The sequence below is a fragment of the Mus pahari genome, chromosome 1, assembly GCF_900095145.1.
Source record: "Mus pahari chromosome 1, PAHARI_EIJ_v1.1, whole genome shotgun sequence".
Lineage (NCBI taxonomy): Eukaryota > Metazoa > Chordata > Mammalia > Rodentia > Muridae > Mus > Mus pahari.
The window spans coordinates 46,714,191-46,732,408 of record NC_034590.1 but is presented as its reverse complement, the minus strand read 5'-3'; positions in this window follow the sequence as shown (position 1 = coordinate 46,732,408).

The window sequence follows — 18,218 nt, the reverse complement described above, 5'->3', positions numbered from 1 at the left end:
AAAAAAAAAAAAAAAAAAAAAAAAAAAAAAGGTCAGGGATGGTTCTTGCCCTTGGGGACTGTCTCAGTTTGGACCAGTCATATCTCAAGCACAAAGATCAACAATCAATAAATGGGATTTCATGAGACTGAAAAGCTTCTGAAAGGCAAAAGACACCATTAATAAGACAACATGGCAGGCAACAGGTTGGGAAAACATCTTCATCATCCCTACATCTGACAGAGGGATAATATCCAAAATATATAAAGAATTCAAGGAGTTAGACACCAACCAACCTAAATAACCCACTGGAAAAATGGGGCACAGAGCTAAACAGTGAATTCTCAACAGAGGAATCTTTAATGACTGAAAAACACTTAAAGAAATGTTCAATGTTCTTAGTCATCAGGGAAATGCAAATCAAAATGACGTTGAGATTCCATCTTACACTCAGAATGGCTAAGATCAAAAACTCAAGTGACACCACATGCTGGTGAAGATGTGGAGCAAGGGGAACACTCTTCCATTTCTGTGGGAGTGCAAACTTGTATAACCACTCTGGAAATAAATTTGGTAGTTTCTCACAAAATTGGGGATAGTTCTACATTAAGACCCAGCTATACCACCCCTGGCATATACCCAAAAGATGCTCCACCATCCCACAAGGGCACTTGCTCAACTATGTTCATAGCAGCTTTATTCATAATTGTCAGAAACTGGAAAGAACCCAGATGTACCTCAACTGAAGAATGATACAGAAAACGTGGTTCATTTACACAACAGAATACTTCTCGGCTATTAAAAACAGGACATCATGAATTTTGCAGGCAAAAATATCATTCTGAGTAAGGTAACCAAGACCAAAAATAACGTGTTAACATACATGGCATTTATTTAATTATAAGTGATATTAACCATAAAGTACAGGTTAACAACTCTACAATTCCACAGACCCAAAGAAGTCAAATAACAAGGCCCAAGGTGGGGGAAGGTGCTTGAATCTTTCTCAGAAGGGAAAATAAACTAGATATTGGAGGTGGGTAGAGGGAAGGAACTGGATGGGAGCAGGGATGGGGAGAGAAAAGGGGCTGGAGGTTTGAGAATCAGGAGTAGGGAAAGAAGCAAAGAGAGAATGGAAATTGGCAGAGGGCAGCAGGATGGGCTGGGGGAGGGGAGGCACATCTCTAGGACATGCCTCAGGCATTCCATGGGCATGACTCTAGTTGAAACTCCTAGTAGTGGGGTAGATAGAGCCTGAAGTGGCCCTGTCCTATAGCTAGACAGGTTTCCCAGTGGAGGGACAAAGACAGCAACTCATCCACCAAACCTTCGACTCAAAATGTGCCCTGCCTATAAGATGCACAAGGACAAAGATGGAGCAGAGATGGATGGAATGGCCAAGAAATCTCTTTTTATAACTTGTGTTTGATTCAGTAATATTTTGTTACGAGTGTTTGTGTCTATGCTCATGAGATTCTAGTCTGTTTGTTTTTCTTATTAGGGGAATACTGGTCTATAAGGATGAGCTAGAAAATATTTCTTCTGTTTTTGTCTTTAGGAGAGCTTGTAGGGAATTGTAATTTGTTTCTTATGTGTTCCATAAAATTCATCAGTAGCCAATTTGTACAAAAGCTCAATTTGAACCCATACTCCTTTTATATTGTCTCCTAATCTCATGGAAGATTATTAGCGTCATGGTAATAAATTGGGAGAAAATCCCTTTGTCTCTACTCTCCTTGTGACCATGACTTGAGTTGCACCTGATTTTCAGGTTAGGCATTTGTCCTTCACTCCAACTAGTCAATCTCTGCAATGTTTATTTTGTTTCTCAAGTTCATCCCAGACAAATTTAACTTTCATAGCATATAACAGCTCTCCTGAATTTTCTTATCGTAGGAGTTCTTTTTTGGTATTATTTGGCCACTTTTTTTTTCACTTACAGCTCCGTGTTTCTATTTCGTGGAACCTTTTCTTTTATATTACGTTCATTTTTCAAACATTAGTTTCTACCTTTATTCCCTCCTCTGATATAGTAGAATCACTAACATAATAGGATTTAAAATTAAATTGCAAGCTCTGCTCAGCATAAAACAAAACCTATTGCTTTTTTATTTTCTGTAGCAGTTCTGCTCTTTATGGACCATGACCTCCAGAGCTAATTGGGCAAGGTATGTGGTAAAAGGGCTAGAGTGCCTACAGATGCTCTTAGTTTATAGCACCTCCCCTGCGTCCAGCTTGGAGATGCTATTCCAGAAGACATGCCACATTTTTGCAAAAATGCTCGGTGTTATATCCCCCCCCAGTTGTGTCTTGCAAGTCTTTAAGGTCTTGGGGAACAGAAAATTTGTGTCTAAAATGTGCTCTGGATGTGTACTGGTATCTTGTATAGAAGGGGGTGGTGGTGAATGAAGTCTAGTTCAACTGGACTGAGGTCCATGGGGAAACAACAGGGCATATCTGCAGCTTGTGTGCATTGGGTGCTGTTGTCTTCTAGTGGAGTTCTAGTCATTTGTCTCAGGTTTGAAGATCTTTACACAGAAACCTCTTTGTTGTGACTAAAGGCTCTGCTGACCCATAGGGATGGCTGGAAGTCCACTTTCCCTCCCAAGGTCACACAGAGACATTCATTTCCCTTGAGCTATTCGTGGGGTACATGGCCCCAGGCTCATGTCTCTAGTCATACGTTTTGATGTTTCTAATCCACTTCTTTTTTTTTTTTTTAAATATTATTTATTATATGTAAGTACACTGTTGCTGTCTTCAGACACTCCAGAAGAGGGCGGCAGATTTCATTACAGATGGTTGTGAGCCACCATGTGGCTGCTGGGATTTGAACTCAGGACCTTTGGAAGAGCAGTCAGTGCTCTTAACCACTGAGCCATCTCTCCAGCCCTCTAATCCACTTCTTATATGAGACATTGCTCTGATGATAAGCTGAGTGTTGGTTTTTAAAACAAAGTCTCATCACAGGGAAACGTGCATATCTCTGCTGTTATTTACAATACCAATTATACGAACAACCTAGGCATCCAGTAACAGATAAATATGCATGGAAATGTATATACATACTGGAGTATTACTACATCACCAAGAAGAAGAAATTGTGCCATTTGCAGGAAGGTGGATGGAACTGGGAATAGGAATATTAAGTGAAATAAACCAAACTTGGACAGATATCTATCATATTTTCTCTCCTGTGTGGAGTCAAGGTGACATGAATCTTCACATTTCCAAGAAAAAAATGAAAGCAGAAATGGCATATTTGGGAAGAGGAAGGGAACCAGTGTGAGTAGAGTAGATAGGGCAAGAGAAGACAATGACATTCGTGAATGTGATCATAACACATTATAGGCATGTTTTAAATGCAGAAGATCCCCATTATTTTGTACAATATATGTAACAGGAAAATTTAACATTTTTATAAGTATATGTACTTCAATATTTATTGCAACAATATTTATATTAGCTAAGTTATAAAACCAATATAGTTATCTGCCAAAGAGAGATGGACAAAGAACTTAGAATTTTATTCAGACATAAAGAAGAACAAAACTATGCTATTTGGAGGGAAATGGGCCCAACTGGAGATTGTGATATACATTGAATTAAATCAGGATCAGACAGAACATCATGTTTTCTTTCATGTATGAATCCTAGATTTTTATATCATTATGTAAAATTTCATTTGTATAGACGGCATGAAAGTAGAAGCAACTGTCTCGGGGGAATGAAGGGGAGTAATTGGAGGAGGATGGAGAGAAAAGGGTCAGAGTCAGGTGATATGAGAAAAATGGGCTCAAATGATGTAACACACATATAAAAATGCCTTTATGAATCCTACCATGGTTTACTATGGAAATATACCAGTAAAAGAAGAAGATAAAAGACCTTGTATCTTCCAGTCTATCAAAAAGTGTGAGCAGAAAGTTCCACTACTCTGGAGCTCCCCTATAGGGTGGGATCTGTTGGCACAATCTCCTCTGCTATTTTTGTTTTGACCAAAGGACCAGGTCACCATGTCTGTTCATGGACTTGCTCCTCTCTGCTCAGATGAGCTATCTTTTGTCCTAGTACTTTTCCAGTTCCACGTGGAATGTGATTTTCTTTTTATATGTGCATCACTTGATCCCTAGGCTCTTCTTTCTATAAAAATCTATGAATTTGCCCTCAACATTGTATGAGTTTAGCTCTCATTCATACTTTGCATTTGATGGGACTAGCAAGAATATTTGTCTTCTTTTTGACTTTCATTTTTTTTTTTACACTCTTGACAGAGGTTGATTTTCAACCAACGTGTGGTTTTTGCTAATTAACTTTCTGGCTCTCAGTCTCAAGAGAATCCACGCTGTTGGTTGATCTTCCATGTGGAATTTAAAAATACGTCTGCTACTTCCAGTATATCTGGTCACTGGCCATTTGGAATCTTTTGAGATGTCAGTGTTCTGTGAAAACAGTCAAGAAAATTTGACTTCCCCAACATAGAAGACTTAATAGTTCCAAAAGGAGAAAGAGGGGGGTCCCCGGGCTTGGTGTGACTCACACGCTGTAAAATTACAGAGTGATTCAAAGTAATTACAAAATCAGAACATTTACAGCTTCTTTTCTGTTCCTCAATTCAGAAACAGAGGACTTAGATGGCAGTGACTCAAGTGTCTTGGGAGCAGCAACCAGCACACAGAAGGATCTGGAGGAGGGAAAAGCATAAACTCCCATAAGTTCCTGACTTCCTAAAAGACAGCCAGTGGTTAGAAAGACTTTGGCTTGATTTCTCAGTAGTAATAGCCACAAACTGAGTAATGATTTTCACAGCTCAGTGGCTTCATCTCAATTGGTGATGCTAAAAGCTGTCGCTTGCTCGGCTGTTTAAGAGATAACATGCAATATCTTTTTAAAAAGACCCAGGTTTCATTTAATCAATTCACCTAATTGATGGGCTTTTACTTAGTTGGTGTTCCCACTTCCCAAGCAACTGTTGCTGCCTGAGCTCAGTGGAAGGAGACATAAAGTATTTGAAGGTAACTCAAAATGTGGTATGGCAGTGCTAAAAGTGTATGGGTGATTATTAATTTAAACATTAGTAGGTTCAATGTGGCACTTGCGTGCATGAATATGACGAACACCAATCATATCTAATCTTATATGATCCCTCTCCCCAATCTCACCGTTTCCAGTCTCTAATAACCACTAGTCTACTTTCATCTTGACCTTTTTCTTTTGGCTTCCACACATCAGAGAGAACTCACAGTTGTCTTTGGTGTCTGGCTTATCTTACTTAACATAATTATCTTCAGTTCCATGTTCTTGCAAGTTACAGGATTTCATTATATTATAGGCTGACACTCAATTGTGTACGTCTACCACATCTTCTTTATCCACCCATCAACTCATGGCTACATAAGCTGATTCCATATCTTTGCTGTTGAGCATCGGTCTGGTTTGCCAAGAACATTTACGTTGGATAGCAAGATCAGGCTGGAAGGAGAATGCGATTATATAGTAGATCTGTTTTTAAATATTCTGTTCTAAGTGATATGCCCACTAGGAGTGTATGTGAATTTCTTTTGTTCCTCATCCCTACCAGCTTTTGTAATTTTTATAATAGTCATTCTACCTGGAGGGAAAAGATAACTATGATTTGCATAATCATTAATAACATTGGGCATTTTTCATACATTTGTTGGAAGTGTCTATTTTATTTTAGAAGTTCCTGACAATGACTGGCACTTCTTAAAAGTGTTTTTCTTTTTCTGGTACAACTAAATTTGACATTATATAGTCCAGTTGAGTGGCAGCTTTGTTGTCACCGAGTCCTCAGAGTCCTAAACTCATGGACCTCACCACTTATTGCTGCCTCCTTCCTAAAGGTGACGTTCGTTTTTAAAGTTCTTACTAGTCTCTTCCTTTTGTGTTTCAGGAAGAGGGGGATGCCAGCAATGAATGGGTCCAGGGCATGTCACATTCCAGATGTCAACTTGAGGATGAGCTTAGGAGCTGTCTAGGGATCTTTTTATTTTTATTTATTTATTTATTTATTTTGGTTTTTCGAGACAGGGTTTCTCTGTATAGCCCAGGCTGTCCTGGAACTCACTTTGTAGACCAGGCTGGCCTCGAACTCAGAAATCCGCCTGCCTCTGCCTCCCGAGTGCTGGGATTAAAGGCGTGCGCCACCATGCCCGGCTGGGATCTTTTTATGAATGACACTGGATGGTAGTAGTCACTTGACCACACCTTGCATCAAGGAAATTAAATGTCCATGTGAAAATTTCTTTCTGTTTTTACGGAAAGGGGAGGACAGACTTGGGATAGGATGTGGGCATTCAACAACCTTTGCTGCAGCTAAAACTTATCTTTTTCTGTATTCCTTACCATCTGTACTGGCTAGGTTGGTGTCAACTTGACACAGCTGGAGTTATCACAGAGAAAGGAGCTTTAGTTGGGGAAATGCCTCCATGAGATCCAGCTGTGGGGCATTTCCTCAATTAGTGATCAAGTGGGAGAGGCCCCTTGTGGGTGGTGCCATCTCTGGGCTGGTAGTCTTGGATTCTATAAGAAAGCAGGCTGAGCAAGCCAGAGGAAGCAAGCCAGTAAAGAACATCCCTCCATGGCTTCTGCATCAGCTCCTGCTTTCTGACCTGCTTGAGTTCCAGTCCGGCATCCTTTGGTGATCAACAGCAGTATGGAAATGTAAGCTGAATAAATCCTTTCCTCCCCAACTTGCTTCTTGGTCATGATGTTTGTGCAGGAATAGAAACCCTGACTAAGACACCATCCTAGTTATTTTTTAATGTTTTTATTTTATGCATTTGAGTGTTTTTCTTGTATGTATGTTTTTGTACCGTGCTCATGCTTTGCATCCATGGAGTTCAGAAGAGTGTGTCAGATAGCATGAAACTGGAATTCCAGATGAACCATCATGTGAGTGATGGGAACTGCACCCAGGTTCTTTACAAGAGTAATGACTATCTTTAACCACTGAGCTGTGTCTCCAGTTGCCGGTCCTAGTTGATTTTATTGTTAATGGGACATAATAAAAGTCACCTGGGAAGAGGGAGTCTCAGGAATTGTCCATATCAAATGGACTTGTACCCATGTATGTATGTGGGGAGATTCAGCACACAGTGGGTGGAACTACCCGTGGGCAGGTGGTCTTGAGTCGTAGAAGATACCTGGCTGTGCACAAGCCAGAAAAAGTGAGTCACTGAGCAGGACCCTTCTGTGGCTTCATCTTTAATTGATGCTCCAGGTCCATGCCCTGATTTCCTTCAGTGAAAGGCTGTTACTTGGAAGGGCTGAAAAATATGACCATTTCCTTCCAGGTTGCCTTAGGTCAGTATTTTCTTCCAGTGACAAAAATTAAAAAGAACACTTAGAATTTATTTAACATCTAGAAATGCCTGTTTGTTTGATTATTTGTTCTGAGACAGAGCTTTCTTCTATAGCACAGTCTTGTTTGTATTTGTGACCCTGCCTCAGCCACTCAGATGCTAGGATTACATGTTCGTGCCATCATGTTTGCTTGGCCACAAATGTCTGCATAAAAGCAAATACAGTTTTGGTTTTTATATAAAACGTTTTTATATGGTATCATCCCTGAGTGAGGTTTCTGATCTACTTGATTTGAAAATGAATTACTTATTTGGTATCATCTTTTTATGTATATTAATATTATTAAAGTTATATTAACTTTATTCTTAGAAGTTATATTCTCTCCCAAATTGCCTGCTTTTATATGCCGTGCTAGTGCAATGTTCTGTGGTTTGAAGAAAGGCTAGTACTAAAATCAATCTTGCAAGCCTTTCACACACATAGCAACAGCTCTCCAGTGAACAATGGACTCCTGGAATATTTAGGTCCGCAATGATACTGCTGGAGTGTGGCAGAGCTCAGAGCAAGGAATGATTGACCCAGAGGGATTCGGGTCACAGGTGTTTGGTTTGGTGCCTCTTCTCCACAGTTCTACTAGGACACTCTCATAAAATGGAATCCTGCCTTGAGCAGGCAATGGAGTCGAACTACCTAAAATGAGACTTATCCCTAAACTCCTTTAGTGCTTCTAAACAGCAAACAATAGGACATTTGCCCAAGGCAAAACTCCATTATCTGCTACTTTCATTTGGATTTGACCAGAATAAAAGGATCATATCCATTCAATAAAATCCTAAGGGATTTTTCTGTACTAGATGAATTCTAAAAATTGGAAGATGTTTGTAATGAGGCAGCTAGTCCTTCGCTATTTTATTTGCTGGCCCATTATCTGATGTTCTTTTTCTCTGCTACAAACTACTCAGTCTGCCTTGCCAGCTGGTTATGTTCAACTAATAAAAGGAAATCAAGGGTGGGCAAGCTTTAGTACTTCTTATCCACACCTGGGCTGCAGGTGGAATGTCTAGTAATGGCTGTGTCTGGTCAGTGGTTTCAGAATACTTGAAGCCACCAGTCTATGTTCCAGATATCCTTACCATGGCTTTCATTCACTGCAGGTAATCCCAGACTCCTATTCTCCATCTTCAGTGATGTACTTTGCTCATCAATAGCTGCTTATGATTTCAGAATTATCATTTAATATGTTTTTAAATAGTTGTCATAATTAAGTGGGGGGCACAGAGCTCCTGGCATGCTGCCACAAACAAACCACAAGCAGACCTTTAGGTACCTTGACCATTCTTCTAATAACGACTATCCTTACGCTGAAACAAAGTCCCAGGTAGGCATACATTGTTTGGCCCTTGAAAATAAAATGACTGTAAGACTTGTCAAGTAAATTGTGAACTGGGTGCTGATTGAGCCACCTATCAAGTCATAAGCTTGTCTGTATCATCGATCTTATGTTGTCAAGTGGGAAGGGTAAACAGGAGAACGGATCTAGAAGTTTAAAAGGGTAGATGTTAGGCACAAAGAAAAGTGCCGTAGATATCCAGGACATATGCTTCTTTAGCTTTATCACTTCCACTCTGCATGTCTCTTGTGCCTAATGGAGAGCATCCAGTGACTACTGGATAGAGGGAGGAGAAACTTGAAGGAAGTGAATCAATGAGTTTGATGACAAGTTGGTCTCTGGCTATATGACACTGCTCAAGGAATCCTCCAAGTGAGGTGTTCTGGCAATATGTCTGGCTACCTACTTCATAAGAAAGGAAGTACGAGTGTAAGTGTGTGTCTGCGCCAATTTGTGGTAGTGGTTTAATGTCTAGGGCTGGACTGAACTACAAGGTGTGTAGAGATAAGTGTGGATAGGAAGAATGTGGACAGAATCCATGGGAAAGGGTACAATATGAATATAGTCATCACATGATATGGCATCAAAGGTCTCTTGGTGACCTAGACATTCTCAATTATAGGTTTAAGAAAAGAAAGTCTCTTCTAGGGATATAGCCACTTCTGAAATTCCTGAAAAGGCACACATAATAGTAGTAATAAAAAGCCATTTAGAAGTTCAATCAAATGTGCTGCATGACTCTCACTAAAGTTAGTCTGGTTACTTACCACTCCAGTGTGTGGTGTTAACATTAAAAACCATTTCCCCTGTTACTCATGAACTTGTAGTTGTGATCACTTGTACATGATTGGGCCGGGCATCACTTCATCAAGTATGAGAAAGGGGTATGGGGCCTCAGCCTTCACTGACAGAGGGAATGGAGAATAGGGTAAAAATGTCAATCCCCCTAAATGTGGTGCTACCATTTGCAATGTGTATGTGACATAGCATTAAGGTCCTTCTGATGAAGCAACCCCAAGCTTCATTTCCGTTAGACTGGAGTTTCTATTGGCCTCCACTCTGACAGATTGCTATAGACTTGTATCCCTTCACTCAAATCTCCTCATCCGCCCTTCCTTGTAGCTCTTGACAACCTCTGCTTCTATGACTGACTTTAATGTGGATCCAACTCATGAGTGAGGCTGGGAACTACTTGACTTTCTCTTGCCAGCCTCATTCATGATGTTGCAAATGACAAGGTAAGGTTTTAGGGTGATCATTGCTGCGATAAAACACCATGACCAAAAGCAACTTGGGGGAAAAAAGGGTTTATCTTGCTCGCAGTTCCAAACAGCCGTCTATTTTCAAAACTGGTGAGGACAGGACCTCAAACGGGGCAGGAATCTGGAGGCAAGGGCTGATGCAGAAGCCTTGGAGGGCACTGTTTACTGGCTTGCTCTCCATGCTTGCACAGCCTATTCTCATGTAGAAGCAGGACCATCGATCCAGGGACACTGGTGCTCACAATGGACAGTGAGGTCCTCTCCCAGGAATCACTAATTAAGAATGTCCTACAGGCTTGCTTACACCCTGTTCCTATGGAGACATCTCAGTTGAGGCTCCCTCCTCTCTGATGACTCTAGATTGTGTCAAGTAGACATAAAACTAGCCAGTAAACAGGACTTCTTCTTTTTCAAGGCAGAACATTGGATATATTTCATACTTCCTCATCCATTCATCCAGCCAGGAACACTTAGCCTGTTTGGATACTTTGGCTGTGCAGTGAGTGCTGACGTAGAGATGGGAGGGCAGAGATGTCTTAGCAACATTAGCTTTGCTTCTTCAGACACACTCCCAGAATAGCGAGCTGGATCATATGGTAGCTCTAGTTCTAGCATTTTGAGGAATGCCTTTACTAGTTCCATAATTCCTGTGGTAATTTACATCCAACAGTGTACAAATTACCTTTCGACTGCTCCCCCACCTTTGTTCACATTTATCATCTTTTGTCTTTTGTGGATGGCTGCTCTCACAGGAGTGAAGTAGATCTCATTATTGTGTGGATAGACATTTTCACGAAGATACATCATGTTTAAGGATTTCCACACATCCATTGGTTATTCGTGTGCTTCCTTCTGATAAAAGTCTCTTCATCTCTTTCTCTCGTTTTTGAATTTGGTTGCTTTCCTGCTTTTGGGTTATTTGAAATTTTCATATGTTTTGGCCAAATACCCATTTGACCAAATAAACATCTTTTCCATAAAAAGTTTGCCTCCTCACTCTCTTGACAGTTTCCTTTGTTGTGCCAAAATATTTGTTTGCTACAATTCTATATGCATAATTTTGCTTTTAAAACCCGTGTCTTTGAGAACCATAGCCAAAAACTTTGTCGAGACCAATATAGAGATGCATGGAGCTGGAGAGATGGCTCAGCAGTTAAGAGCTATTGTCACTCTTGCAGAGGACTCAGGTTTGGTTTCCAGGAGTCACATAGTGTCTCACAAATGTCTGAAACTCTAGATCTAGGGTACAAATGTCCTCTCTGTCCCCTGCTGGCTCCTACATGCATATGGTGCATAGACATACACTTAGGTACAAAGGCACATATACATAAAACAGATATATGTTTTTAAAATAAGTACTTTAAAATATGCAAATAAGCTTTTACTTTGTATTTTCTAATAGTCCTATAATTTCGTGTCATAACTTTAAGTCTTAAATCTATTCTATTTTACATTTATATTTTTGTAAGAAAATGGTCTGTTTCCATTTAACTGTATGTGTCTTTGCAGTTTTCCTCACAGAATTTATTGATGAAAGTGTTCTTTGAACGGTCCTAGAACCTTGCAGTGAAGGTCAAGTGACTACTGTAACACTCTGCTTTTTGTGTGTGTATAAATGATGTGTGTTTGTATGTGTGTGTAAGTGGTTATATGGGTGTATGTAAATATGTGTGTGTGTGTGTGTGTGTGTGTGTGAGGGGGGAGTAGAAATATGGGTGTACATATGATATGGGTATTTGTGTGAGTGGATATACAGATGTATGTGTGTATCTATGTGAGTGGGTATATGGGTATATGTGTGTATGGATGTTTGTGTGTATGTATGGGTGTATGTATCTATGGGTATGTGTTTTTATGTATGTGTAAGTGGTTATATGGGTATATGTGTGTGTATGTGTATGTACATGTATGTGAGTGGGTATATGTGTGTGTATGTGAGTGGGCACATGATATATGTGTGTGTCACTCTCTTGGTGTTTGTGTGTAATATATGTGTGTGTCTGCACACATATTTTCTAGTAAGTTTATATACATCTTAAATTGCAAGTTTTCAAATTGCACATGATTAGACATTAAGATAATCATTTCATAAATGAATTAAATGAGACCAAGAAAAAGCAATAAATTGCCTAAGGTCAGATGGCAAATAATTACCAGAGATAAAATTCAGATTAATTGCTAGTCAAGTCCTTGTTCTCCCTGTCATAACTGTAACTTTGCTACGGTTATGAATTGTAATGTAAATATTTGATATGTGACCCTGTGGGGGTCATGGCTCACAGGATGAGAGCCACTTCTCTAGAGAAGGATCACTGCCTTTAGCTTAAGGGCAATGCTCAAAGAGACTACTACTAACGTTTCATGGGTAAGGAAAGACTTTGAATAAAAAGTATAAACTGAATTAGCAATCAGAACATTCTAACAGTGCTTTAAAAATATATGTGTGAGAATCAAATGACTGTTTACGGTAAAATTTCCACCATTGCATCATTCTTATATGATTTTTGGAAAAGGTCACTAATAAAGAAAGGATCTATTCATGCTGAAACCGAGGGTGGTTTTCTTTGTACAAGCATATCTGATATTAATTTCTTTTTATCGCATGCTTCTAGTAGATTTTCCCAGCAAGCAAAGCTACCCAACCTTAAAATGGAGTTCCTTCTAAGCACGTATGGTGGTTAAGTGATTGCTGGGCACTCATGTGGCTTTGGGTTTGATTCCAAACAACACAAACAAAGGTCTCAGAGGCACTCACATTTTATAAAGGAATATACAAAGATCCTAAGCTAGTAACCCTGATGATAACCCTTTAGACCAGTGTTTCTCAACCATCCTAATGTGACCAACAAGTAACACTGATGATAAACCTTTAGACCAGTGGTACTCAACCATCCTAATGTTGTGACCAACAAGTTCCTTATGTTGTGGTGACCCCAACCATTCATAAAATTATTTTATTATTCCTAACTGTAACTTTGCTACTGCTCTGAATTGTAATGTACATACTTGATATGTGACCCTGTGGGGGTTGTGCTCCACAGGATGAGAGCCACTTCTCTAGAGAAAGAACCACTGCTTCTAGCTTAAGGGCAATGCTCAAAGAGACTACTACTAACATTTCATGACTTGGGTCGCTTAAGTTATTAGCAGAAGTGTCCAGATTTCTGACACTGTGACATGATATGGTCGTTGATGAAGTTTATGCTTGAGAACTACACAGTTAAATTACCAAAACAATTTAGTGTTTTAAATAAGTTCATGAGTTTTTGTTGGGTTGCTGTCACAGCTATCCTGAGTCATATGGTGTGGACTGGGCACCCTAAGACTCTTCAGGAAGAAAATGTTGAGTAACTTAACTTAGGCTAAGTATCCTGGAGAATTTGATTGTTAGCTTAAAAACACTGAAATCGGAAATACTGAATAGGATTTTGCTATTGTTTGTATGTCTGTGTGCTTCCCAAATATCTATGCTGATTCTTGAGCAGCAATTTGATGGTATTAGGGGGTCTGGCCTTAGGGAGGTGATTCAGTCAAGAGGGTACAGACTGCAGATAGAATTAAGTGCTGCAATAAAAGAAGCCCAAGAGAACTAGCTGTCCCTTCTTACCATGTGAGAAGGCCCAGCTGCAAGCCACAAGATGACCCTCGCCAAATACCAGACCCGATGTCACTCAGCCCTCGACTCTCCTGCATTAACTACAATGGAAAATAAATCTATGCCATTTGTGAACTACTCAGTTTATAAAATTTCCTTATAGTAATCCAAATGAGCTCATAGTAACTCCATAGCACGTTTCAGCAGCAAACACAAGCTCTCTACTTACATTTCTCTACTCAATCTACTATATTATATATGTATATATTATTTATATTTACATATATTAAATATTTATGTGTAAAATATTTATACATAAATATTTATACATTAAATATGGATTGTTTCTGCTGTTTTTCTTTTTAACTGACTGTGAGTAGTATCCAGAGAACATGCTTTTGGAAAGCCCTATATAATGACATTCTGTCCTGATTAATGGATGGACATGAACTTGGACTTGGTCTCATGAGGAAGATGTGAGCTGCTAGTGATTCTACAGGTGATAATTGCTTGTAGTTATAAGGAGGCATTTACGAATGTCTCTGTTCTGGGTGTGCATAAGCCAGTATATATACATATATGTGTGTGTATGTATGTATATGTAGATGTATATATATATATATATATATATATATATATATATATATATATACACACACACATACATTCTAAGGAGGGTTGGAGTATGGTAAATACAGACTTGGATGTATGTTCAGTTTTATGTGATTTTCCAAATTCCACATTTGCATGTGCTCCTTTGAGCTCTGGGCATGACAATTTATTCTAAGGTTCGCTGTGTCTGATATTACTTGGATAAGTTACACTTGCTCTTCTAGTAATCTGAATGTTTGAATGGGGACACATAAGCACGTTTCATGTCCCATTATGAAGGCGGTGCTGTTTTATGAAAGCATGTCTCTGGTTCCTGGAGATTCTGACATTTCTGTTTTAGTCCATTCCTAAAGTTTAATTATCCTGCTCTTTTTAAAAACAACATGCTCAAGAATTCTTGAAATACATGTTTGTTTGTTTGTTTGTTTGTTTTTAAGAGTGGGGAAAAATAAAGAATGTGCCTAGTTTTACCTGAAGCAGAATCAGAGAGGGCTGATAGAAATACATGGTCTGTTGACAAGCTCTGCTCATTCATGGGAAGAAGAGCAAAATATTCACCAGGGCATATTTCAGACATAGCTGGTCTGATATTGTCCTTTTCTTGTCTTACCCATTGCTCATGTTCTTCCTTCCCTGAAGCATTAAATTACTAACTAGCATGTTTATGTCACTAAGAATTAATATATAACAATGAATATGTTTGTGGTTGTACATGTATGTGGACACAAATGCCAGAGAGTCAGAATTAGAGGTTTTCAATTGTTTCTGCATCTTAATTATTGAGACAGATTGTCTCCTAGAGCTCATCAATTGGCTTGACTTTAAGGTCACCAAAACCAGGAATCCTCCTGTCACCACCACCCCAGCACTGAGGTTACAGGCATGTATGTGCTCAGTGCTCAAGATCTAAGCTCAGGTCGCATGTTTGCACAGTAGGTGGTAAATTTACCAATAAACTGTCTCCCCGGCCTGAGATTGCTTTTTCTTTTTTTTCTTTTTCTTTTTCTTTTTCTTTTTCTTTTTCTTTTTCTTTTTCTTTTTCTTTTTCTTTTCTTCTTCTTCTTCTTCTTCTTTTTTTTTTTTTTTTAATTTGTGGACAAGAAAATAGAGCTCGATTTCAGATGGCTACTCATGGATACTGTTGAAGCTCAAGCACTTTCCACCATTCTGTGCCATTGTACTGAGCATGTGGATCTCATCCTTACCCTCCTAAAAGATCTGTCAGAGCTCTAGGCTTCAAACCAGCATGGCAGCCATAGGGTGAGGAAGGGTGAACAGTACTACCAACAGCTTTCTGCTGTGTCTCAAGAGCAATCCTCTGTTACATGGCTGTTTTTTACCAATAAAAGCCATGTAATTTAAAGTTTTAGGTAGATATTTAAGAAGAAAAGATTGTTGAAATAGTGCCGAATGAACTATTTTCTATAGTTTTCCTGACAATCAGTCATAATTACTTCTTTTGTCTATCTTCTACTCTATCTCTATCATAAAATTGTGTCCAGATTCACCTGTTGTTGTGGTGGTGGCGGCAGTGGTGGTGGTGATGGTGGTGGTGGTGCTGCTGCTGCTGTGTCATGGTTGTCATCGTAGTGGTCGTCGTTGTCGTCATCATCGTGGTTGCCTCCATCATCATTGTCTCCTCTTCCTCAACTTCCTCCTCCTCCTCCTCTTTCTTCTTCTCCCCCTCCTTTTTTTCTTCCTTCCTTTCCTCATCCTCTTCCTCCTTTGTTTCTTTCTTCTCCTCCTCCTGCTGATCCTCCTCCTCTTGCTCCTTCTTCTCCTCTTCCTCCCTCTCTTTCTTTTCTCCTACTTCTCCCTCCTCTTCCCCTTCTTTCTTCTTTTCCAGAGATAGGGTTTCTTTGTGTAGCCCTGGCTGTCCTGGAACTATGTAGACCATGCTGACCTCAAACTCACAGATATTCTCTCGCCTGTCTCACAAGTGCTGGGATTAAAGGTGTACACCACTGCCCGGCATATCCAGCCCTTTTTATGTTTGTACATATGTACAAAATCTCCTTTATTTATTTTTCTCTTTATTTCCTATTCTTTTTTCTTTTGTTCTTCCTTCTTTTCTCCTTCCTTTCATCCATTTTTCTTTTTCTTTCTCTTTTTCTCTTTTTTACTCTCTCTGTCTCTTTCCCTTCCTCCTTTCTTCCCTCCCTATTTCTTTCTTTCAATACTTTCTTTTCCTTCCTTCCTTCCTTCCTTCCGTCCTTCCTTCCTTCCTTCCTTCCTTTCTTTCTTTCTTTCTTCCCTCCTTCCTTCCTTCTTTCCTTTTTTTCTTCCTTTCTTCCTTTTCCTCCTTCTTCTTCTTGGAGCCTTGAATATCTACCAATGTCAAGACAATAGCAAATACCAGAGAGGAATTCATGATCCTCTTGCATGTGTCTTCTGAGACACTGCTATTACAGGTGTGCACTACCATGCCCAGTTCATGTGTGCTGGAGATGGAACCCAGGACTTTGTCAGCAAGGTAAGTACTCTACCAATTAAATAACATTCCAGAAAAGAACTAAGATCAATAACAATTTTCCCTTCACCCTTGTTCTCCACAAATTCAGTGCCCCAACTGGAATGTCATCACTGTTACTGACTTATTGGGGTTCACTCTAAAGGGGTTCTATAAATTATTTGTACAATGCTCTTACCTTGTAGGAATAAAGTTTCTGATATGTTTAATGACATTTAAACTGCTTAATAATACTAATTAAATATTTTGCTTTTGACAAAGTAACATTTACATTCTTATATAATACTGCAGACTGAAGTCCTTTTGTTACTCATTATCAGTACTAATGAAGTAAGAGCATTTCTATGATTTCAAACTATTTGTTGTTGTTTTAGACAGGGTTTCTCTGTGTATTCCTTGCCATCCTGAAACTCACTCTGTAGACCAGGCAGACCTGGAACTCAAAGATCTGCTTGCCTCTGCCTCCACTGCAGTGCTGGGATTAAAGATACATGCCACAACTGCCCAGCTTTAAACCATTCTTTAATATTCAGTAAAGCATTCATTTTAAGTAGCTCCAGTTTTACTTTAGATGGATGCTCTAATGGTAATAATAAAACTGGCACCTAGGAACTGATAATAGCTGCTTTATTTTTATACTAAATAAGACATATATATTTATGGGAATGCAATAACTAATTTGTATATTGATTCCTTTTTATTTTTATTTTTTCTTTTCTTTTTGAGATAATAACATAATCATTGTATATTTTCCTTCCCTTTTCTTCTTTCAAACCTTCTCATATAACCCTGTTTTCTCTCTTTTAAATTCATGGCCTCTTTTGATATTGCTATTGCATGCACATACGTATATACATGTAGATTCTTAAATATAACCTGCCCTGTTCATAATGTTATTCATGTGCTTGTTATCAGGAGTGATCACTGGAGTCCTCCTCCCTGGGGGTGACTATTTCTTCCACTCCAGCACTCCTTGCTTGCTTATAGTTCTTCTTGTATAATCAAGGCCATGGTGCTTTCTTTCATCTACTTTTGCATATCTATTGTTGTCCTCATTTAGGTCACATTGAGGAATTCATGCTGGTGAGAATTTTGGGTGTAGCTTTTGACCTACCAGGAAACACAATCTCACAATACATTCCCAAGTCCTCTGGGTCTTGCAATCGTTGATCCTTTTTATTTTAATAAAAATAAAACGTTTATTTTAATGGATGTATAATAATACTCATATGTATTTTTTGCATGCAGAACTAGTAATAGATGATAGCTATATGTTGTGTATGCACATGTCAACTCATGCAGATTCATTCCATTCTCCTAGTGTGTGCTTCATAAATGAATCTGTGTGTGATTGCATCAGTTCCTTGAACAGGGTACTTAAACTGAATCATCACCAAGTCCTGAAGCTACTTGGATTCATGTAATGCAATAAGTCATACCGACATTCTGGTGATCTTCAGAAGGTGTGAAGGTTTAACCTCTTGGGGAAAAGGCTTTCCTGTCATGTGGGACAGGAGCCCAGGAGCCACCATGTTTTTTTGTTTTTGTTTTGTTCTTTTGTATCTAGTTTATTTTACTGACTAT